The 23,621-nt window shown below is 44.7% G+C and overlaps 1 protein-coding gene across 2 annotated transcripts in view; it reads right to left on the bottom strand.

Moving 5' to 3' along the window:
- Positions 1–3,691: 3,691 nt before the first annotated feature.
- Positions 3,692–23,621, bottom strand: part of LOC130706664 (uncharacterized) — a 135,416-nt gene continuing 115,486 nt past the window's right edge. The window contains exons 2-3 of one of the 2 annotated variants that reach the window (XR_009006831.1): positions 5,168–5,250; positions 3,692–3,869 (exon numbers count right to left, since the gene is read on the bottom strand). The gene's annotated coding sequence lies outside the window, so the exon portion shown is untranslated. Of the gene's footprint in view, positions 3,870–4,882; positions 5,251–23,621 lie in introns of those variants that run through there. The other variant, XM_057539336.1, reaches the window with a different exon arrangement.

Below are 23,621 nucleotides of genomic sequence, written 5' to 3'. Positions count from 1 at the left end.
CAAGCCTCAGTAAATTTAAGAAAATTGAAATCATATCAAGCATCTTTTCTGACCACAACGCTATGAGATTAGAAATCAATTACAGGGAAGAAAACGTGAAGAGCACAAACAAATGGAGGCTAAACAATACGCTACTAAATAACCAAGAAGAAATCAAAGAGGAAATCAAAAAATACCTAGAGACAAATGACAATGAAAACACAATGATCCATCCTATGGGATGCAGCAAAAGCAGTTCTAAGAGGGAAGTTTATAGCTATACAAGCCTACCTAAAGAAACAAGAAAAATCTCAAGTAAACAATCTAACCTTACACCTAAAGGAACTAGAGAAAGAAGAACAAACAAAACCCAAAGTTAGCAGAAGGAAAGAAATCATAAAGATCAGAGTGGAAATAAATGAAATAGAAACAAAGACAACAATAGCAACTCTCAATAAAACTAAAAGCTGGTTCTTTGAGAAGATAAACAAAATTGATAAGCTATTAGCCAGACTTATCAAGGAAAAGAGGGAGAGGACTTAAATCAATAAAATTAGAAATGAAAAAGGAGAAGTTACAACAGACACCGCAGAAATACAAAGCATCCTAAGAGACTACTACAAACAACTCTATGCAAATAAAATGGACAACCTGGAAGAAACGGCCAAATTCTTCGCAAGGTAAAACCTTCCAAGACTGAACCAGGAAGAATCAGAAAATATGAACAGACCAATCACAAGTAATGAAATTGAAACTGTGATTAAAAATCTTCCAACAAACAAAAGGCCAGGACCAGATGGCTTCACAGGTGAATTCTATCAAACATTTAGAGAAGAGCTAACACCCATCCTTCTCAAACTCTTCCAAAAAATTACAGAGGAAGGAACACTCCCAAACTCATTCTATGAGGCCACCATCACCCTGATACCAAAACCAGAAAAAGATACTACAAAAAAAGAAAATTACAGACCAATATCACTGATGAATATAGATGCAAAAATCCGCAAAAAAATACTAGCAAACAGAATCCAATAACACATTAAAAGGATCATACACTACGATCAAGTGGGATTTATCCCAGAGATGCAAGGATTCTTCAATATACGCAAATCAATCAATGTGATACACCATATTAACAAATTGAAAAATAAAAACCATATGATCATCTCAATAGATGCAGAAAAAGCTTTTGACAAAACTCAACACCCATTTATGATAAAAACTCTCCAGAAAGTGGGCATAGAGGGAACCTCCCTCAACATAATAAAGGCCATATATGACAAACCCACAGCAAACATCATTCTCAATGGTGAAAAACTGAAAGCATTTCCTCTAAGATCAGGAACGAGACAAGGATGTCCACTCTCACCACTATTATTCAACATAGTTTTGGAAGTCCTAGCCACGGCAATCAGAGAAGAAAAAGAAATAAAAGGAATACAAATTGGAAAAGAAGTAAAACTGTCACTGTTTGCAAATGACATGATACTATATATAGAGAATCCTAAAAATGCCACCAGAAAACTCCTAGAGCTAATCAATAAATTTGGTAAAGTTGGAGGATACAAAATTAATGCACAGAAATCTCTTTACATTTCTATACACTAATGATGAACAATCTGAAAGAGAAATTATGGAAACACTCCCATTTACCATTGCAACAAAAAGAATAAAATACCTAGGAATAAACCTACCTAGGGAGACAAAAGACCTGTATGCAGAAAACTATAAGACACTGATGAAAGAAATTAGAGATGATACCAACAGATGGAGAGATATACCATGTTCTTGGATTGGAAGAATCAATATTGTGAAAATGACTATACTACCCAAAGCAATCTACAGATTCAATGAAATTCCTATCAAATTACCAATGGCATCTTTTACGGAACTAGAACAAATCATCTTAAAATTTGTATGGAGACACAAAAGACCCCGAATAGCCAAAGCAGTCTTGAGGGAAAAAAACGGAGCTGGAGGAATCAGACTCCCTGACTTCAGACTATACTACAAAGCTACAGTAATCAAGACAATATGGTACTGGCACAAAAACAAAAACATAGATCAATGGAACAAGATAGAAAGCCCAGAGATAAAACCAAGCACCTATGGTCAACTAATCTATGACAAAGGAGGCAAAGATATACAATGGAGAAAAGACAGTCTTTTCAATAAGTGGTGCTTGGAAAACTGGACAGCTACATATAAAAGAATGAAATTAGAATACTCCCTAACACCATACACAAAAATAAACTCAAAATGGATTTGAGACCTAAATGTAAGACCGGACACTATAAAACTCTTAGAGGAAAACATAGGAAGAACACTCTTTGACATAAATCACAGCAAGATCTTTTTTGATCCACCTCCTAGAGTAATGGAAATAAAAACAAAAATAAACAAATGGGACCTAATGAAACTTCAAAGCTTTCGCACAGCAAAGGAAACCATAAATGAGACGAAAAGGCAACTCTCAGAATGGGAGAAAATATTTGCAAATGAATCAATGGACTAAGGATTAATCTCCAAAATATATAAACAGCTCATGCAGCTCAATATTAAAGAAACAAACAACCCAATCCAAAAATGGGCAGAAGACCTAAATAGACATTTCTCCAAAGAAGACATACAAATGGCCAAGAAGCACATGAAAAGATGCTCAACGTCCCTAATTATTAGAGAAATGCAAATCAAAACTACAATGAGGTATCACCTCACACCAGTTAGAATGGGCATCATCAGAAAATCTACAAACAACAAATGCTGAAGAGGGTGTGGAAAAAAGGGAACCCTCTTGCACTGTTGGTGGGAATGGAAATTGATACAGCCACTATGGAGAACAATATGGAGGTTCCTTGAAAAACTAAAAATAGAATTACCATATGATCTAGCAATCCCACTACTGGGCATATACCCAGAGAAAACCATAATTCAAAAAGACACATGCACCCCAATGTTCATTGCAGCACCATTTACAATAGCCAGGTCATGGAAGCAACCTACATGCCCATTGACAGATGAATGGATACAGAAGATGTGGTACATATATACAATGGAATATTACTCAGCCATAAAAAGGAACGAAATTGAGTCATTTGTTGAGACGTGGATGGATCTAGAGACTGTCATACAGAGTGAAGTAAGTCAGAAAGAGAAAAACAAATATCGTATATTAACACATGGATGTGGAACCTAGAAAAATGGTACAGATGAACAGGTGTGCAGGGCAGAAGTTGAGACACAGATGTAGAGAATAAACGTATGGACAGGGCTTCCCTGGTGGCGCAGTGGTTGAGAATCTGCCTGCTAATGCAGGGGACACGGGTTCGAGCCCTGGTCTGGGAAGATCCCACATGCCACGGAGCAGCTGGGCCCGTGAGCCACAATTGCTGAGCCTGCGCGTCTGGAGCCTGTGCCCCGCAACGGGAGGGGCCGCGATAGTGAAAGGCCCGCGCACCGCGATGAAGAGCGGTCCCCGCACCGCGATGAAGAGTGGCCCCCGCTTGCCGCAACTGGAGAAAGCCCTCGCACGAACCGAAGACCCAACACAGCCAAAGATAAATAAATAAAAAAAAAAAAAAAAAAAATGTTTAAAAAAAAAAAAAAAAAAAAAAAAAAAAAAAAAAAAAAAAAAAAAACGTATGGACACCAAGGGGGGAAAACCGCGGTAGGGTGGGGATGGTGGTGTGCTGAATTGGGCGATTGTAATTGACATGTACACACTGATGTGTAGAAAATTGATGACTGATTTAAAAAAAAAACAATTTAAGTAACAGGATTAATTGAATTAATGCTGACTCTGAGTTCTCTGTGTGTGCTGAGGCTGGAGCTCCAAATGAGGACTCTTCCACCATGAGTACAGGTCTAGGGTTTCTCTTCATTTGAGTGTCCTGGTGGTTTAAGAAAGAGAAATTTTAGCTGAAGGCTCTACCTCATTGTTTGCAGATATAGGGTGTCTCTTCCTGAGTTCTCTGGTGCATACAAATGTGACAGCAGCATCTAAGGGTTCTTCCACATTTATTATATTTATAGGGCTTCTTCCCAATGTGACTTCTCACATGATGTCTAAGGTCATCGTTTTGTCTTATGTTTTCCCACATAGGTGACACTCACAAGATTTCCTCTCCAGTGTGAATGAGTCCACGACTTTGAAGTAACAGTTTCAACTGAAACCTCTTCCATAGTTATTCCAGACATAGGACTTCTCTGCTATTTGAGCTCATATATGTGAATGAAAGTTGGCCTCTGATGAAGGGTCTCCCACATTCACTACATTTTTACGTTTCTCTCCAGTGTAATTTTTCATGTGTACAAAGGCAACGCTCCAGCTGAGCTATTTCCCACTTTCATAACATTTGTAGGGGTCCCTCCAGGGTGAGTTCTCTCATGCCATCTAAGTTTAGAGCATTGACTGAAGCTTTCCCACATTGGTGGGATCTCTATGGTTTCTCTACATTATAATTCACCTTCTGTTATTGATACTTAAAAAAGGAATATTGGCCAAAGGCTCTTCCAGATTAGTAACAAGTATAGAATTTTTCTCCTGTGTGAATTTTTGGTGTATATAAAGGTGAGGGCTCTAGTTGAATTCTTTCTCACATTCGTAGCATTTATAAGGATTCCCTCCTGTTTGAGTTAATACATGCGGAGTTCACGTTGTTGCATGTGAAATCTCCTCACATGCATTACATTCGATGGACTCTCCTCCAGAGTGAAGTCTCTGCTATGTGCAAGGAAAGGAGAGGCTGTTACAGATGCCCATGCACGTCCATGTACTCATTTCTCTACGTGCTGACTCTAGTCTGCTCTCTCACTGGTGGACATTTTTTTTTTAAAAAACGTCCCATGTTTGTTCGATTCACATGCAGTGTTACTTTGCTGAATTCACACTGATTTTCTATTTTGTAGCCTCTCACCTCCATAACTTTCTGATTAAATTTTAAGTCTTCTTTATTTTTCACACATTATATACATGAGCTACATTGAGGCAATTGTCCTTTTATTGAAACTGAAGTTCCAGTTTGTCTTCAGGGAAATGTTACTCCAAAATTTTAAGTATTCAAAATTTTCTACTGGGACAGAATTTATGCTCAGGCTTTTTTTCCATCAGAAGATTCTCATGAACTCCTAATTTATCCCATTACCAGGTCTCTAATGTGACGACTGAGTTCATCCACAAGAAACATACCGTTGACCTGCAGATAAATGGGTCCTTCCTGAACGCATGCTGTGTGGGTATCATTTAATGGTTTTCAAGGTCACCTTCCATGTCTGAAAAAAAGAGAAAAGAAATAGCTACAGTGATTTAGGGGAAGGAGAATTTTGCAAATGCTCACAAGGCTAATGTAAGTATGTGTCAAGTATTGGCTTTAACACAGAGAAAAGATGTGAAATGGAGAAATATAGCAACAATTAGATACACGATATAGAACACTGATGATGTATACTATTTTTAAGAGTAAAATGACTGAAAAAGAAAATGAAGGTGGGATGTCGGGGAGATTAAGATACAGTAAATCAACAAAGGGGAGGGACAAACAAATGTTGCTACATGAATAATAGTAACAGAAAGAGCACTTTCTCAGAAGCCAAGGAATGTACATAAAGTTAGATGAGTAGAGATTAATATGCTCAAAGAATTAGGACACTATTGGAGCGATATTTCTGCATTGGCCTTACAAGATGTCATAAGACTTCTTCCTCAAGGAAATCTGCAGTTGACATTACAGGTCCTGTTCTCTCACTGACCAGGCCCTCTCCACATAGAATCCCAGGAGCCTGGAGCCCAACTTGAGCTGGGACTCTGGGAATCCTCTTTCTTCCTCCACACCTCTTCTCCTGCTACAGCTGGGAAATCACATCTATTTGTAGAGGCAAAAACCATTTGTGGAAAAATGTATGTGGATTTGGAGTCCTGCTTTGGGATCTGCGTGTGGTCTTCAGGTTCACGTCAGGAGGAGGAGCAAGCCGAACAGTAAAGAGCAGCACGGGGAAGGGCGTCCTGACCACTGGAGGCACCACCGGCCCTTCCCCAGAGCAGAAGGACGCTGACCTTTGCTTCAGATGTTAAGGAACTGTCTGTTGATGCTTAGGTCCCAGGACTTTGAAAGACTGCAGGATCCTTTTTTATCCGCCTTTCCTCTGACCAGTGTGAATCAATTGTTTTATAGTGGATTAATCTTTATTAAAAAGGAAAATCCAGTAGCATAACTCATTGCCAACCCTATGATTTGTATTTTAAAGGGACAATATCTGTTCTGTGTAACTTTGTAGGGTTAAACTCCACCAGAATTTGCACAGCAGAATGGTTTTTGGAAAATATTTAATGCATTTATTTATCCATTTAAGGCCTCCATGCAGTGAGTGCCCAGCACTGGTTTGAGTGTTAGATATGGAGCCGCAAGAAAGACATACTACAGTTCTCCGAAAGTCTGCTATCTTCTGACATGACAAAGATGAAGTAAACAAATGAACAAGATCATTTCGTACAGGTTTTAGAAAGTGCTTTATGAGTGTATATGTGTCAGGGTGGGGAGGGGAGTGAACTCTGGGGAAGCTGCTCTGGATGACTTTTATTAAATAAGTAAATGCTGACAGTGTCACCCTCAGAGAACAGATGACTGTTGTTCTCCAGCGTCACATCCCTGTGCAGGTTCCTCTGTGTTGGTTCTGACAGGGCCTCCCTTTTTTGATGAAGTTTATAGCCACAACTGGAAGGTGGCTGATTCCTAAAAACATGCTGGATTTTCTGGTTCAGGCTTCTCCATCCCCAAGAGTATCCAGAGGTGATGGTTGAGGGTGACTGCACTGGGAAAAGGCAGCTGTGTGTATCAAAAGCTCAAACCCTTCTTGAGGTCAAGCCCAATATTTCTCTGGGTTGACTTGGCATATGTCTTTCAAATGCATCACAGAGATGTGCACACTCTGAATACACAATAACTTTCATAATTAAGGAATATCACATAAGTGGTTTGAAATAACCAGCACATTCTATGACAGAATGTAAGTTCTGAGTTCTGGGTTAGCAATTATAATATTTGTACTTGGGAATTAATAAATAAACCCTGTGTTCCACCAATTTTTATTAAATCTACAGACAATACAAGGCAAGAAATATCCATGTTCTGCCACTAATCAGCTTTGATTGTGGGCAAATTATTTCCCATTTTGAACTTCACAATTTTCAGGTATGAATAAGTTTCATAACCTCTTGAGAGAGTTGAGTGATTACATGATCTAATACATAAGTGCTTCTCACATAACAAAACCCAATAAATAAAAGCTATATATTATTATATGTTATTTATTATTTGTTCAGGAATACTATCATTAAAAAGTCAGAGAGCCTTGAGGTAATGTCCACCCCTCTGCATGACTGGACAAGTTTTATACTAAACTTGGGGTCAGGAGGTGCTGCCTGTATCATCTCCACTCTCATCAGGTGTTCATCACCAGATGTGAGGACAAAGTGTGTATGATGAGTCCAGGTGAAAAAGTTCAGGTGTCCCCTTGGTTCGCATCTGCTGTGCAAGGGGAATTCTTTCCCTTGGGAAAGCAACTCAAGGCTCATGGAGTGAAGGGCTGAAACCATGCAGAATCGAGCCAGCAGCCCCTGGTGGGGATGATTGGGGCGCCTGAGTGAATGTCTAGGGGCTCCCAGGATGAGGGAACAGGCTGAGGAGCCCACCTCTGCAGAGTCAAGTTTACACAAGGTCCCCACTTGCATCTGGGCCTGGGTGGAGCAGAGACATTTAGGGGCTGGGATGCCAGCTCCTGCCTGGAAGCTGTAGTAGGATGGGGCACAAAAGCAGGAGGTGCAGCCCATCTTTGTTTCTGAAAACACTCATCTTTCTGGCTCCAGACACCAGGCTATAGGGAAGAGTTGATTCTTGTTGTTCAGAATTGCTTTAGGTATTCTAATTCCTTAGCCTTTCTAACTCACATTCTTTAAAAGATAAATGCATATCCTGTTGTTGGTGCTGGCTTTTTTTTTTTTTTTTAACCACCCTGGAATTTCTACAAATGGCTATTTTCATTGAAGAGTTCATTATCAACATCTAAGTCAGTACCTATAGATCTTCTTCATTTAAAAAAAATATCAGTAACCCAAATACAAATTGATAATAATGCATTGTGGGGATGCACTAACTAGAATTTATTTACCTAATTCCACTTAATGGCTATGTTTTTGAAATATTCTGTTTTTATATTAAGTAATGCTGATATCAATATTCTTATTACATATGTAATTTGCACAAATGTTCCCCACACAGCCGTTTGTTATTTGACTTTGCTTGTGGAATATGTAAATATCAATTTGTGGTCAAGTTTACCATTCATTCCTTTGATGGCTTCTGGACTTTTTAAAGAAATGCTTCACAAGGACTCCACTATGAAATCACAAATAAAAATTATTCATACATGTTTTTACCGAGTACTCTCATGGTTTCAGTTTTTCACTCCGCACAACCCGAGTCTCCGCAAAACCCCTATGTCCGCCACTGGGTCAGGGACCCGCCCGTGTGCTCGGGGATCCTTCGCTGCAGCCTCGCGGCGACATCTTCCCAGCTCACTCCCCCTTTCTCTCTGCTGCCGGGGTCGCGCCGCGTCGTACCGAGATGGGAGCTAGCTCCGAAGCGGACGACACGGGACGAGCTCGGGTGCTTGGGCGGCCCGCGCTGCACCCTTGCCGGCCGGCGATCGGGGGTCGTCCCGAATACGTTCTCGCGGTTGCCGGGCGCTACACAGCGACCGCTTTGAGATCGTCCCTTCCCTCCGGAGCTTCGGCGACTTTGGCGAGGGCTGTGACTCGGCCGCCAGGCGCGAGGCAGAGTTCCGGGAGGCGGAATGCTGGCGGCGACTGTCCCGGTGGCGCTGAGGCTTGGGCGCTTCCTGCTGTAGCCGGAGATTGGCCGAGCAGATTCGTGTGGTGTGAGCCCGGCCTTGCGCTTCGGGGCTGTGGTTGGGGTGGTCCTGGCGGGTCTACCAGCATGCCTTGGTGCCCCTCCGCCCGCAATACTGAGCGTGGTTATAGGACACGGTGTCCGTGCCCGACGTCGTCCTCCACGTCCTGGTGGTCGTACTTTCTCAATTTTTCCGAGTCATCGGGAGGTGGGGAACGACACTGATGTACTCGGACTGCGCCTGACCTTCCCCGGCCTCCACGCTGGATGCCGAACTTATTCACCAATTTTTTACGTCTCTCGCCGGAGTGGGGCCCGGGCCGGATGGCAAAACGAGGAGGCACTTGAAGGGCGACGGCGGCCCTTCCCTTCCTCCTTTCCACGTGACCATGACGCCCCGACCCACAGGCCGTTCGGCAGTGCGTCCTCGACGCCTTGGGGGACCGGGTCCGTCCAGCTGCCGTCGCGGCAGTGGGACAGCTCCCCGGCGTCCACTTTCGTTTCTCCAGCTTCCACGCGAAGCGCTCACTGGGCTCCGTAGATGGGATTCCCCTGCAGGTAAGGCTGCGTCAACACTGGCAGCACCCGTTGTCCAGTTTCCTTACGCCTCGGCGCAGCGCTTGTGTGTCGACAGCACACGCAGGTACCCTCACGGTGCGGGACAGCACGGTGTGTCGCGGGCGAGCGGGGAGGACGCTCCAGGGGCGGCGGCCGTCCCACCTGGGTCTCGGTGGTGGGACCCTAACAAACGTTTGGTAATCGGTGAGCGGCCTGGGCCGTCCGCTGGTGTTCGGGAGGAGCCCCGAGCCGGGGCGCAATCCTGGTTGGGAGCGGTTGTCTGAGGCTCCCACAGGGAGTAAGCTCTCTCTCTGGATCCTGGGAACGGTCTCTGGACCCGCGGGCGGACACCCCGGACCGAGCAACGCGACGGATGGCGGTCTGGGTCGAACCCAGGAGTTAGGGCGGCGGCTGTACGCCTGCGCCCTTGCACGCCCCGGATTCGTCCCGCTGAGCTTCGCACCAGTGGAGCTTCACCTGGTGGCTCCTGCAGCAAGGTCGACCAGATGGCTTGGCAGCGATATTGGGGATATGAAAAATATGTATTGGGTTAATGATTTTTTTATGTTTTTCTTTCACTTTAAGACTCACAGTAGACTCACCACAATGTAGGCATTAATGAAATAAGAAATCCTGAGATTTTGGTAATGAAAATTACCATTGTATTTGAAGATGTTGAAAGAGGGTTTCCAGAATACAGAATTTTCGATGTATGCCTGGGAGTCAGGGAAATCCTCCTTCTAATCACGAGGTCCTGCTCCACCCCCTGCAGCAAGCAACCTATAAAGCCAGACCCAAATCTGTGCAGCAACAGATCCCAAGGGTCAGTGCTTGCTCAGTGGCTGACAACTTCCTCATTTTTCATCCTTTGCATTCAGAACCGAATGTAAGAAAGCCAAATATGTTGCCCGAGGCAGTCACGTGGGCTTCCCCTCTTCCTGTGCACCGCCTCCAGCTTCCTCACATCACATCCTTCTTTTTTGCCACCAGAAAGCACTTCTGCGTGTGCATGGGTCAGTGTAACGTGAGGGGCAGTGTCTGTGTCTCTCAATCTGTAGCACCAGCTCGGAACAAATAGTGCTTGTCTCGCTTGGGAGGTCTTTCCTCATTTCTACAGAGCTTAGCAGAGTGAGAGTGAGAACCAACCAATAAACAAACAACTCAGGATTATGTGTGTTTTTGATGTTCTTTTATAAAAATGACATTTACTCATAACGATTTTTAAAGTGAGATAGATACACATAACATAAAATTCATCCTTTCATAAGTGTACAATTCAGTGATTTAGAGTCGACATAGAAAGTTGTACAACCGTCATCAGTACTAATCGAGAACATTCCATCACCTCAGAAAGAAATCCAGACCTCATGATACAGCCACTTCCCCTTCCCCCTCCTCCCCACTAGCCCTCAGCAACCCCCTGTGTGCTTTTTGTCTATGGATTTCTGTCTGGCTTCTCACACTTAGTGTCATGTTGTCGAGGCTCATCCGTGTTTTAGCCTGTGGTTGATTCCTCTGTTTCACTTAAGAATTTGCCATTCTAGGGCTTCCCTGGTGGAGCAGTTGTTAAGAATCTGACTGCCAAAGCAGGGGACATATGTTCGAGCCCTGGTCCAGGAAGATCCCACATGGTGCTGAGCACCTAAGCCCATGCACCACAATTACTTAGCCGGCACTCTAGAACCAGTGAGCCACAACTACTGAAGCCCACAAGCCTAGAGCCCATGCTCTGCAGCAAGAGAAGCCATCACAATGAGAAGCACGTGCACCACAATGAAGAGTAACCCCTGCTCGCCGCTACTAGAGAAAGCCTCCACACAACAAGGTAGACACAACACAGCCAAAAATAAATAAATAAATAAATAAATAAATAAATAAATAAATAGATAGATAGATAGATAGATAAATAAGAATTTGCCATTCTAGATCATTAAGATACACACACTTACACAGATACTATCTATCATTTTTTTAAATGTGAAAGATACAGAATATATACATTCCATCATAACCATTTTATGCACACAGGTCCATGGTATTACATCATGTTTTCCTGTAGATCCTCAACTTGCACCAACGTCCTACAGCTGCCACGAAGCACAGCGGACATGAGCGCAGTACTCTTGTCTGTTCTCACAACACCACAAACCACCGACACCGACCAGGACTCCACCAATGGGTGCCTCGTGCTGGCGGCCAAAGAAGAGAGCACAGGGTGGGGACAGGGGTGACAAATAGAGAGAGAGACGGAAGGAGAGAGAGGTGGCAAAAGCCTGATCTCCCGGAACCCACAGTCTCCCAATCAAGTACAACCCACGTATCCTCAGAGTGGTGTGGCCGTCGATGATGGCATCCAGGGGGGCACACTGCCAGCCAGGCTTCACTCCCCAGTGTGCTCTGAGCCCTGGGCTCCCCAGGCTCCTGTGGGTGGGCTGCTTCTGTCACACCCTTCAGCCCTCTGTGGACCACACCCTCAGGCTGATACATTTGAGTTCCCAGGAGACTGTGCACACTCAGTGGGTGTGGCCAGTTGCAAAAGGTAAGGACCAGCCAAGAGCAAAGTCCTGCCCCCTATATTCCAATGCCGCCCTGACACCACCCGCCCTTCTCCTACTCACTCTTACATTCCTCTATCAACACATTCCACCATCATGTTGCAAGCTGGGGTTTCGGGGACAGCAGTGACAGGGGACAGCAAGAGCTGAGCATCTCACAGTGAGATGCCAGGAACTCAGCCAGGCACCACCTCGGCCGACATAACTGCCAGATTTACCTAGAGTTACGAACAGAGGTTACAAAGGCAGTATTGACTTGATGTAGGCCATGAAGAAGGCTTAGAACTGAGGTCTGGTGACTGGTAAATCTATCAAGGAGAAACATTGAACCCCAGGTAATCATAATCAGGTTGGTTAAGGGCAAAGAAGGAGGGATGTGTCCTGGTGGGGGAGGGGTGAAAACTTCCTCTGTTTCTGCTGCCCCACTTCCCACTGCCCACTGGCTCAGACACCGGGTCACGTCCTCCTCAACACCCTGTGCTCACATAATGTCTTCTCCTGGCTCGGGCCCCACAGAAGGGCTCCTGCCTTTAAGGTTCTCAATACTGAGAGGTACAGCCATGAAATGTCTTCAAAGTGTAAACAAAATGAAATGAAAGACAACAGTCTTCCAGACTACTGAAGTGGCAGATGAGGTGAGGGTGAGCTAACACCCCTCGGGCTCCTGGTCCTGGAATGAGGGAGGAAGAGGAGGAGGAAACTGACCTTTGGTGAACTTGACTTACACATGGCCTGTGTTTAATCCTTTCACTATTCAGTCATTTAGCTATCATCACACATTTACGAGCTCCTCTCTGAGTCTGGTCCAATGTCCTCACAGAGTTCACAAGCTGGAGAGGTAATCAAATCATGATCACAGCCCTGGGGTGTTCCACATAGGGCCAAAGGCAGCAAGAATGGGTGGCCATCAGCATGTCTTCATGGATGAGGCAATATCTCAGCTGGGTCTCCAAGGATGAGTTCTCCTCTAGCCAAAGTGGCACTGAGCAGGAAACACACAAGATGAATGAATAAGGAATGAAGGAATAAATGGCATCCCCCTAACAGTACACAAGGACGGCAGTCCACCAAGATGGTGGCTTGGGAACACAGGGTGCACTGGGGGAACAGTGGGGAGAGGCTGCCGCGTGATGTCTGCCTCACTCCCTTTATGGTCTTTGCTGCCACAGTGGCCTGTGCTCTACCTGCTCAGGGAGACTTGTCTGTCCTCTGCTCTGGGATCCTGTTGCTCTTTACCAGCAATGACCACATGTGGTGACCCATGTGTATTTGTCTGCCACATGAGGGGCCTTTTCGAGGAGGGAAAGTTTGGTGTGCATCCCAGGATTGAAAAGAAAGAGAGGATGGTGGGGAGTCCTGCAACAGTGGGATCATGGTGCGGGATGCTGGTTTGGGGTGGGCTGAGGCAAAAGCCATTGCTGGAGGTTGGGGGGCGCATTAATGGCTTTCCTTACCACAGGGACTTCCAAAATAAAAATGCAACTCAGCTTGGGCTGCACTGACTTTGAGAAGCTTGGCGGACCTTTGGGCAGAGACCTCTGGAAGGAGCTGTACATAGAAAATGAAAGTGTGAGAGAGTGTCCAGATCAGAACTCATGACCCAGACGAGATGGGAGGAGGTGGAGTGGAAGGAGACTGAGGACACAGAGGAAGTTCATGAACTGGGGTCATCAAGGTGGAGACCCCTCACGTTCATTCCACAGCCTCCTAACTTCTCACAGAGTGCTGGGCCCAGGGCGGCCACTCAGTAAACATGCACTGAGTTGACCCAAAGTCACCAAAGTTTTCACTTTGAATCACTGGAATAGAATATGCTGAGTTCAACAGATTGGTGGTGAGGCTTTTATGTCAATAAGCTTAGAAAGTGAAATGAAGAATACAAATAAAAGCAAAATGCAGACTCAAGAGAAATCTAAGAATTCACATTAGTAACTAAGACACTCAACATGCAGCGCACTGTGACCTCAGGGCCTTTGCACTTGCTATTCTCTCAGCCTGGAGCACTCTGCCCTCTCCATTGCTTGCTCACTAAACACACTCAGAAATTTGCTCAACTTTCCTTCCTCCCTATTTTTCTCCAAGATATATATCACCATTGGACGTTGTGTCCATTTTATTGTTTTCTATCTCCCCCTCAAGTGTGTCGCCTGCATGAGAATGGGCACTCCCTCCTTTTTCATCACCCACTGCTGCCCCTCAGTGTCTGGAACAGGCCTGGAACTCAGTGGGGCCTCCACGAATGTGCTCTGGGTGAGAGAGGAGTGAGTATGTAGTGGGGACAGACAGCTGGGTATAAGCGAGCACTATGCCAGATCGAGAATGAAGGGGTTCGAGGACACTCTGCTGCAGGTCTTGGTCTCTTGTTCTGCATGTATCTCACTATTATAATAAAGAGTCAACATCAGGCCCAGGGAAAGCAGCTGCTCTGACTTGGGGGAAATCAATTATAACCCGCACCTCCTGCACTGAGGTCAGAAGGGTGGACGTCAGGTCCCAGGCTCTCAGCGGCATCTCCCCTCCTCCCACCATCTCCTCGTATTTCCCTGAGAAACCCCGGCTCAGGACATCCACCAATCCCTCCACTTGGTGGGGCCGGTGCTGAGCCATCAATGTTTCCAGCTTAGAAAGGGTTTAGTCTGCGCTGTGGAATTTAGAAATCTCTCTCCTCCACTCATGGCCCATCCGAATCTCACCTTCCCCTCGGCCACCCACGCGCCCGTAGGGATTCTGAGTCTTTGTTCAGCACGTGAGAATCTGCACATGGCAGGCGCTGAGGCTCCTCCAGCCACCACGATGCACCTGAACCTCCATGGCGTGTCCACAGGCTGTGTGAGCAGATGGGGTCCCCACTGCAGGCCTCCCCCGGGCTGGGCCTGGACCTCCTTCCTCCCCAAACCAGAACCAGAACCAGGAGACTGGCCGTGCCTGTGAGTGGGGAAGGTTAGGAGGGGAAAAGAGACTCCAGTGCACTCTGATACCGGTGAGGGGAATCAGCAGGGGAAGAGGGACAGCGGGGCGGCTTGGCCTACTTTCTGGCCAGGAAGTAAGGCTTCTTACAAGCTGTGGCTGCACCTGCCAAAGATGTTGATGGTGACAAAGTGCTCCTGCGTCTGTAGGTGCCAGAGCCACTCACAGAGCTCTCTCAGAACCAGCAGTTACAATAAACACCCGCGCTGATTGGCAACAGGGGAAGGGCTGACTGTGATCCAGGAAACTCCCCCTAACCTCCGGGGCACATTCTGACAGGGTCTCTGAAGATGCTAAAAAGGTCTGCTTTGGCTAAGAAGACACTGGAGGATTTGAAAATTGGCTTCAGAGGTACATTTTTGGTAATGTAGAAAACTGTATTATTTCAAAATTAAAAGCCTACGTTATGATTTTAGAACCACATTACTTAGATGACTACTAAATTGTATAGTGCAGGCATTGGTGAAAATAAAAGCTAAGTTGTTGGGACTTCCCTGCTGGTGCAGTGGTTAAGAATCTGCCTGCCAGTGCAGGGGACACGGGTTTGATCCCTGGTCCAGGAAGATCGAACATGCCACAGAGCAACTAAACCCGTGCACCACAACTACTGAGCCCACGTGCTGCAACTACTGAAGCTCGCATGCCTAGAGCCCGTGCTCAGCAACAAGAGAAGCCACCGCAATAAGCCCACGCTCCACAACAAGAGAAGACACCGCAATGAGAAGCCCGCGCACCGCAACGAAGAGTAGCCCCCACTTACCACGACTAGAGAAAGACCGCATGCCGCAACAAAGACACAATAAATAATAAATGAGTAAATAAATTTATTTTAAAAAAAGCTAAGTTGTTATAAACAGTTTTAACATCAATTTGTATTTTCCTATATTTTATATTATAGTATAAAACTGGTGTTTCTCTCTCTCTCTCTCTCTCTTTCTCTCTTTCTCCCTCTCCCTCTCTCCAGCTTTAAGATGTGTATCTGCATTTGGTAGGTGCCATTTCTCCTGCACCATGTACACTTCATTCTGTAGGAGAAGTGATAACATTTGATCACAGGAGTGTAAATGAGAAGGTGAGGCGCGGTCGGACTGGGGCACTGCGATGTGGTGAAAGAACGAAGGGACTTGGCCAGGGTGGCTGGGCCCTGGCCTCTGGATCCTGCTTTGCCCACACACTTGGGGTGCCCTGATTCACTCTTGACCCAGTAACAGAGGTCAAAAGGAGCAGTGCAGGCAGCCCCAGCCAACACCTTCCATATACTTTTCTCCATTTACATCATGGGCATGGAGTTCCCTCAAAGATCTTCAAAGTTCTGGGCTCTTCTGATTTCTTTAGTCTTCATTAGTCTTCTTGCCAGTGATGTCACTAACTAAATTAGCCTATACATTATCAATATTAACATACATTATTGGAATATAAATATTATTATATTAATATTGCAATATTATATATTATGTATATGTTATGTTAATATAGTTCTAATAAAGTAAATTAATAAATATAAATGAGTAATATAATAATATGAATATATGTTACACCTGGGAGTCAAGCCTTTGCCTACTGCGTGCTTAGCTCTGCCCACTGAGCCACATTGTTTGCCTGAAAAAGTGAAGACTTGAGGGCAAAGTGAAATGTGAGGGGGAGGCGGGCAGAGAACACCCAACCTGCAATCACAGTGAAGGCACCACAACCGAATCCCTCAAGTGAAGCATGAAGTGTGTTCTCAAGACCAGCATGAGCCGCACAGTCTTAGTGAGGGGAGTGCACGCCAACCTGCTCTCCCACCCCGTGCGCCCCGTCTGGAGGTGGGGGGTGAGGAAGCGTCCTCCCGGTATTTCTTCTCTTTCCCTGCTCTCAGTTTCCTCCCCTCCAGATGGTCGGATGTGCAGGACAGCAAAAGGCACTTCTGACTTTCCCCGAGTGTGGGTGCTGGCACTGACTGCAGGTTGTTAATCGTTTGTCACTTAAGCACAGGCAGTGAGTTGGATTAAGTCATAGCCCACAAAACAATCAATTAGCAGGACTAAATATGTACATAATTTGAGTGCGCATATTCCCATACACTCAATCTTCTATATTTTTACAATGAGAAGTTACTAATTTTCACTCAGATTTTCAAACATTGGTCACTGGGAAATTTAGTAGTTGCCATTTGGTGTCAAGATGGCAGACTGAACAAGGACTAAATGTAGACAAACATGCAAAGTAATATAATTTGGTCAAAGCTGTCCAAGTGCTTTAGAAATGTTACTGTATAACCTTCCAGGCCAATGAGAAACGCCAGAAGAAATTCAAATAGAGACCTCATTTTGTTAAGTGAAAAGGTGAGAGTAAGAGGTGAGGTGAGGAAGCCGGCCCAGCGTGAGGGGTGGGACCAGGCAGTTCAGATGTTATGGAGGCGGCTGTGGCGGCAGCTCTGCCACGTCCTCCCTGGGCTGGTCTCTCAGCCCCCCAGACGGGCAGCTGGTGTCGGTAAACTCAGGGTAGGGTGATCAGCTGTTCACTGGCCACTTCTTTAACATCACACATGAGCAGAACCCTGAGAGTTGGGAGGTGTACAAATTACAGCCTGTGTCACTCAAACTGGGGTTCGGGTAGATCGTGGTGGCTGGAGGAGCCCCAGCGCCTGCCATATGTGGGTTCTCACCTGCTGGTTCTCCACTGCACTCAGGCTGGCCAACTGCAGTGCCGGTCCTGGAACAACTGTGAGGGTCACACATGCTTCAGAGCCCAACCCGCCTGGGATCTGGGCAAGGCTTCGCCAGGGCTGCATCACAGCTCAACTTTGCCATCTGCCTGATCCTGCTTCCTCCCTGCCCTGCCACAAAGGCTGACACTTATTACACAGTCCTGCTTGTCCAGATCCATCCCAACATCTGCCTTCAGAGAAACTAACTTGTGATGGGGGAGTGGGAGAGACAATGGTGAGAGGGACTTGGGAGCCAGCAAGGACGCCCTCGTGGGCCAGGAGGAGCCCCCATAGTGCCCAGCCTGGGTGACCGTCCTGGTGCTGGAAGCTCACAGTGATGGGACAGCTCCAGCTACTGTTCTCAATCACGCCCCCAGCACAGGGACCCCGCAAGGCTCAAGGTTTTCACGATGAAGATTAACACATTTATATGAGTGAGTTGCACTAAGACTTTCTCAGTGAGGGAGCCAGAGGATTCTTAGAAAGACCACACTGGGGTTGAATGATAGAGTCAGATACCTTTTAAACAGGCTCTTGAAATAAGAGGAGATCACCTCCATGAAGCTATTCAGTTCTGCCACGTTTCAAGGATCAGGGGTCAGTAACACATGATGGAAATATAATTTCTATGCTCAGTTACTGAACTCTTGAAAATATAACTTCTGAATTTTCTCCATGCTATAGAGGAGGTGTTTTCAAAAGATGTCTCCTCAGCATGCCCCCCAATGTTCATTGCAGCACTATTGACAATAACCAGGTCATGGAAGCAACCTAAATGCCCATCAACAGATGAATGGATAAAGAAGGTGTGGTACATATATACAATGGAATATTACTCAGTCATAAAAAGGAATGAAATTGGGTCATTTGTAGAGATGTGGATGGATCTAGCAAATGTCATACAGAGTCAAGTAAGTCAGAAAGAGAAAAAAAAAATCATATATTAAGGCATATGTGTGGAATCTAGAAAAATCGTACAGATGAACCAGTTTGCAAGGCAGAAATAGAGACACAGATGTAAGAACAAATGTATGGACACCAAACGGGGGAAACCGGGATCGGGGGGATGATGGTGGAATGAACTGGGAGATTGGGATTGACAGATATATACACTAATATGTATAAAATGGATAACTAAGAAGAACCTGCTGTATAAAAAAAAAAGTGTCTCCTCAGATAAGGGCTTCATGTGAACAGGTGCAAAGTAGAGATTGTTCCCGTGCCCACAAAGTCTGGAGAGCAGGGGGAGTGGCCAAAATCAGTGACATAATAAAACAGTTCTACAGAGTAACAGTAAAAGAAAGCAACTCCAAGTAGCAGTGTTCCACCCTCTCAGCTTATATGTTTGTATTTAAAAAAAAAAAAAATCTGCTTCTAGAATAAATATTGAAAATCAAACTTGGATTTTACCAGGCTGAAAGAAATTTTTGGAACCGGATTTTGTTTTCTAAAAAATTATTTTGCTTTCATTTTTGCCTGGAACAACTTCACCAGTGGCTATTTCTGGGAAGGTATGAATTAACCAGCTCGTTCTCGAGTGAGGAGCCTCTTCCCTCTCAGAAGACTTAAACTGGCCATTGTGATGTATGAACCCAGAGGGGCCAAAACAAGGCCTCAGAGAAACATTTTGTTTAAAATAACAGCAACAGCAAGCCTTCCTAGAAATACTGTTCTGTGTAGTAGAATTTTCCCCAGGCCACAGAGGCTGAGCCACATGGGCCGCAGCTCAAGGAATGATGCATCCAGGGATGGGGACTCGGACCTGCCTTCAGGCCTGGGCCCAACCTCTAAGGAACCCAGTGACCAAGCCAATGTATTTTAAAACCTACAATGAAAACGCACAAGCCCCCAAATGTGCACAACGTAACTTTTTCAATGTCAACTTAAGTTTCCTGTGAATTATTTGTGAACTGAGTTAAAAGCTGTTTTGCAGATGGCAGCAAAGGAAAGAGAGGATATTGGCCATAAAATTCGTTCTAAAAGACTTGTAATCAAACTAAATTAAAAATCTCTCCAATCTTTGGGAAAACATTTACTAATTTACAGGCATTGCCCTAAAGTTAGCAAATCCCTTACGGTTTGGGGATTGTTTGGGAAGATGAAGCAACAAGGGTCTGAAGCTTTAAGAGCCAGTTCAGGGCCCATCTCAGCTGAGGTTGCCCTGCGTGTGAGCCTCTGGAACAGGACTGAGTCGGGAAGGGCTCAGTTTCAGGGGCACTTTTACTGGTTGACTTGGTTCTCTCCCCTCATCCCTGCTGAGCCACAGCCCCTGTCACCCCTTCATGGTGTCAGTTGGAAGATGCCTCCTTCTGGGGGGAGGGGAGGCTCCTTGTTGTCAGACACAGAGCAGCAGCCACTGGTCCTACGTCTCCAAAAGCCCCATGTTATGAACTCATTTGTAATACTGTGTCTTATCATTAATGTCCTGGATATTTCATCTGAAAACTGGTTATCACCACAAAAATTTTAATTTTGGCCACGCTGCATGGCTTGTGGGATCCCAACCAGTGGTTGAACTCAGTCACCACAGTGAAAGCCCGGAACCCTAACCCCTAGGCCACCAGGGAACTCCCATCAACACCAATTTTAATAACAGAATTAGGTGCACTAGATACAGCCTAAAGTTTAACCTAATTTTTGCCTGAAAGTTGTAAGGAATTTGAAACAAGACTAGACTGTGTAAAGGCACCGCAAAAAATGCTTGGTGACTGGGCTTTATTCACTTTAAATAAAACTTATACACGAAAAATTAGACACAATTATTTACATAGTGATCAGCATAATAAGCGAGGGATAGAAATAAAATATGAACCTGGATATGCTTACAACAGAGTTACGTGGTTCTGGAAAGCTTTTTGCACTGTTATTATACAGCAATGGAAAAACCAAAAGAAAAAAAAAAGGAAATGGTGGTAATTCAAAATCTTACTGTTACACGAGAAAAGCAAGTTGCAAAGCAACACGAATTATTTATTTAACAGAACTGAAAATGAATCTACACTATTTGTGTGTAAATGTAGATTTGAAAAAAATTTTTAAAGATTGGGGAAATTATATAAATAAACATCACACACCTTGACAGGGATGAAAGGGAAATGTGTTTGGATTTTGGTTTGGGGTTTTCTGGGCCCTGCAACATGGCTAAACGCTGAGGTATTACTCCCCCAACGCCCTTGGCAGTGAAAGCACGAGTCCTAACCACGGGACCTCAAGGGAATTACTTCCCTGAAGTAAGGTAAATTTGAAATAAAATGTGCACTGCTTGTATTAAAACACAACAATAACAGTAACTGTGCATGTGGTGTTATAAAACTAGCTTGTCGTAAAGCCTCGCCAATGCATTTCGGAGTCAAGCAACAGGTAGGTTTATTCTGTGGGAGAGAATGGATCTTTATGAAACGATTAAAAACAGAACACACACGAAGCACAATTAATGAAACCCTGGCTGCACACTGTTTTCTACTCTAGTCACTAGAACATTTCTTGAGCACTCGCTAGGCTTAAGGCAGCCTGGAACTCAGTTACGTGCCCAAGGCAAGTCAGAATTTTTGTAGGCTCGTAGAAAAGACGGACGAGTTTATTAGTTTGGCTACTGGGGTCTCTCAGTGGAAGAAAAGGTACATTTTAGTCTCAAAACTTGTTTGGGCCTGTTCTGTAAGGGATTGCTACATGAAAAACAAACAACCCAAACCAACATTAAAAAACACCGTTTTTGCATACCTGGTGGCTTCTGCCAATTTAGAGATTTCTCTTTTTCTGCCATGTGTCCAACGCCATATAAAATAAAGGAGGTCGAGTGGGCAGCAGGCAATGCCCCCGCAGTGCTGAGCAGCCGGGCATTAGTGCTGGCAGCAGCAGCTCAGGGTGCCCTGGGCTTCAGTCCTGACCAAGCGTGAGAGAGCCAAGGAGCATTTCCGCTCCGGGTCCCTAAAGGCATTTTATTCCTGGATAATCTGGATCTACAGAAGCATGGGATGGCCTGATACTGTTTTCTACATCTCCCACAATTTAAAATAATATGCAAATTTCTTATTTTCTGCAACAAGAGGTTGGGAATTCTGGAGACAGAGTATAAATATAACTACATAACTCATTGTAAATAGAGTATAGTTAGAAAGACATGTGGGTCTAACTTACCTTGATATCTTAGTTACCATGGCTCTTAGTAGAGAAAGCTCAGATTATATACACTGGGCATTTCTACAGATTGGACAGCAATGGGCAATTTTAGTCCATTATAAAAAAAACAAAAAACAAAAAACAAAAAACCAGACAACCAATAAAACAAACAAAAAATAACCTTCAGTTCCCTGGTGTTTTGTTTGTTTGGTTTTTAAGCAGCTTGCCACACTTTCCACGGAAGCATAAATATTTATATGTACTGGTGCACTAAGTACAACCACATTAGCCTGGAAGGGTAGTTGTAGAAGAGCACAAAGCCATCTGAAATGATGTCTATGAAACTTTTGCAATTAACCACAGAAACAGGCTCTGCCATCTAAAAATGTACTTGGGACCAGCCCTGAATTTTTTGTCCTGTGATCCTGCTCAGACAGACAGACTTGATAAGTTAGGTTTTCTTAGGTAAAAAAACAAATTAACAGAGAAACAAACAAAAGACTTAACGTAGCACCTCACAAGTGGGAAACAAACTACTCTTGATTAAAATATTTGGTAACACTCATAGTGCAGGCTCGAATGCTCTCAATTCGATGTATTCCACAAAATGTTTTTACACCTTTTCAACGACCAGTCTCCCCCAATCCTCGAAAGCTTACTTTTACTCAGTACAGTTAACAATTAATATGTGCTGAAATTACTGTAGCTGTGTGTTCTGGTACAGTTCACAGGAATACCTAAAGACTAGAAATGTTGATAAAATATTCTGGAGAGGCTGGACCCAGAGCATTTAATCTTATATGAACAAAAGCCTGTGCACAAACACATTTTATACGTGATTTCAGGCAAGACCCAGGCTCCCTGGGCTCCCTAATCCCCTCAGATTAAGAGCTAGTTGGCTGGGAGGTAAAAGAGGACTAAAGCACCCCTACTTACCTCCCCATTCACACCTCTGGTGCCATCACAGCCACACTCGTGGGGAGGAAAGTGGACGCTCGGGCACACACTGTCCCAGCTGCACGGCGATCAGACACGTTGTAAGGAGTGTCATCATAGGGAAGAACGAATTTCACTCCACAGTGGATGTTTCTTTACTTTAACCTCTGTGTTCTATTGCCTTCCCTTTGAGTTAAGAATGTTGCCTCTAGCCTGAAATAGGCAAGATAGCCTATTCTCAAGGCTCTGACCTTTAAGGGGATAACACTTTTCATCCATATAGAGATAAAAGTTGTGGAACAGAGAACAACATTTTTTTTGTTGGAGGTTACAGGAACACCGCGACCTGACCTTAGTGGACAAAGGATTTTCCTGCGCCAAGAAGTTTGCAGCAACCAACGTCGACACCCTCACCTGGCCTTTCAAAACGCTTTGCTGAAAGCCTTTGGGGAGTTTGTGCTTTTGTTGGGCACAAGCCACCCATCTCCTTGCGTGGCCCTGCAATACACCGTTCTCTGCTCCAAACTCAGACATTCCACTTTGCTTGGCCTCACTGGCCATCGAGCACAGGAACTTGTGTTCGGTAACAGGAGCACACTTGCCACACTGCACCTCTGCTTCATACATTCTGCTGGGCTTTGTGCGATGGCCCAGAAGGAGATTTAGACAAAACACAAAGAAGAGCACCAGCTCACTTCACCAATCCACATGGGAATAAACACCAATATTTACTGATCTTTTGGTATTCCAAACAACGCTGCCATGCATAAACTTGGCCTATGGTTTTCCACTGCTAGAAAATTTATAGGATAAGTTTCGAAGGGATGTGTAACCTGGAGTTTCTCTAACTGAAAGAACACTTGATAAGATGTTACTGTGTAAAGATAGTGAGTTGCTGAATCCTTCTGAGGAAAC

Source organism: Balaenoptera acutorostrata, unplaced genomic scaffold, assembly GCF_949987535.1.
Source record: "Balaenoptera acutorostrata unplaced genomic scaffold, mBalAcu1.1 scaffold_126, whole genome shotgun sequence".
Lineage (NCBI taxonomy): Eukaryota > Metazoa > Chordata > Mammalia > Artiodactyla > Balaenopteridae > Balaenoptera > Balaenoptera acutorostrata.
The sequence above is the reverse complement of the archived record's forward strand: the minus strand, read 5'-3'. Positions and strand labels throughout refer to the sequence as shown.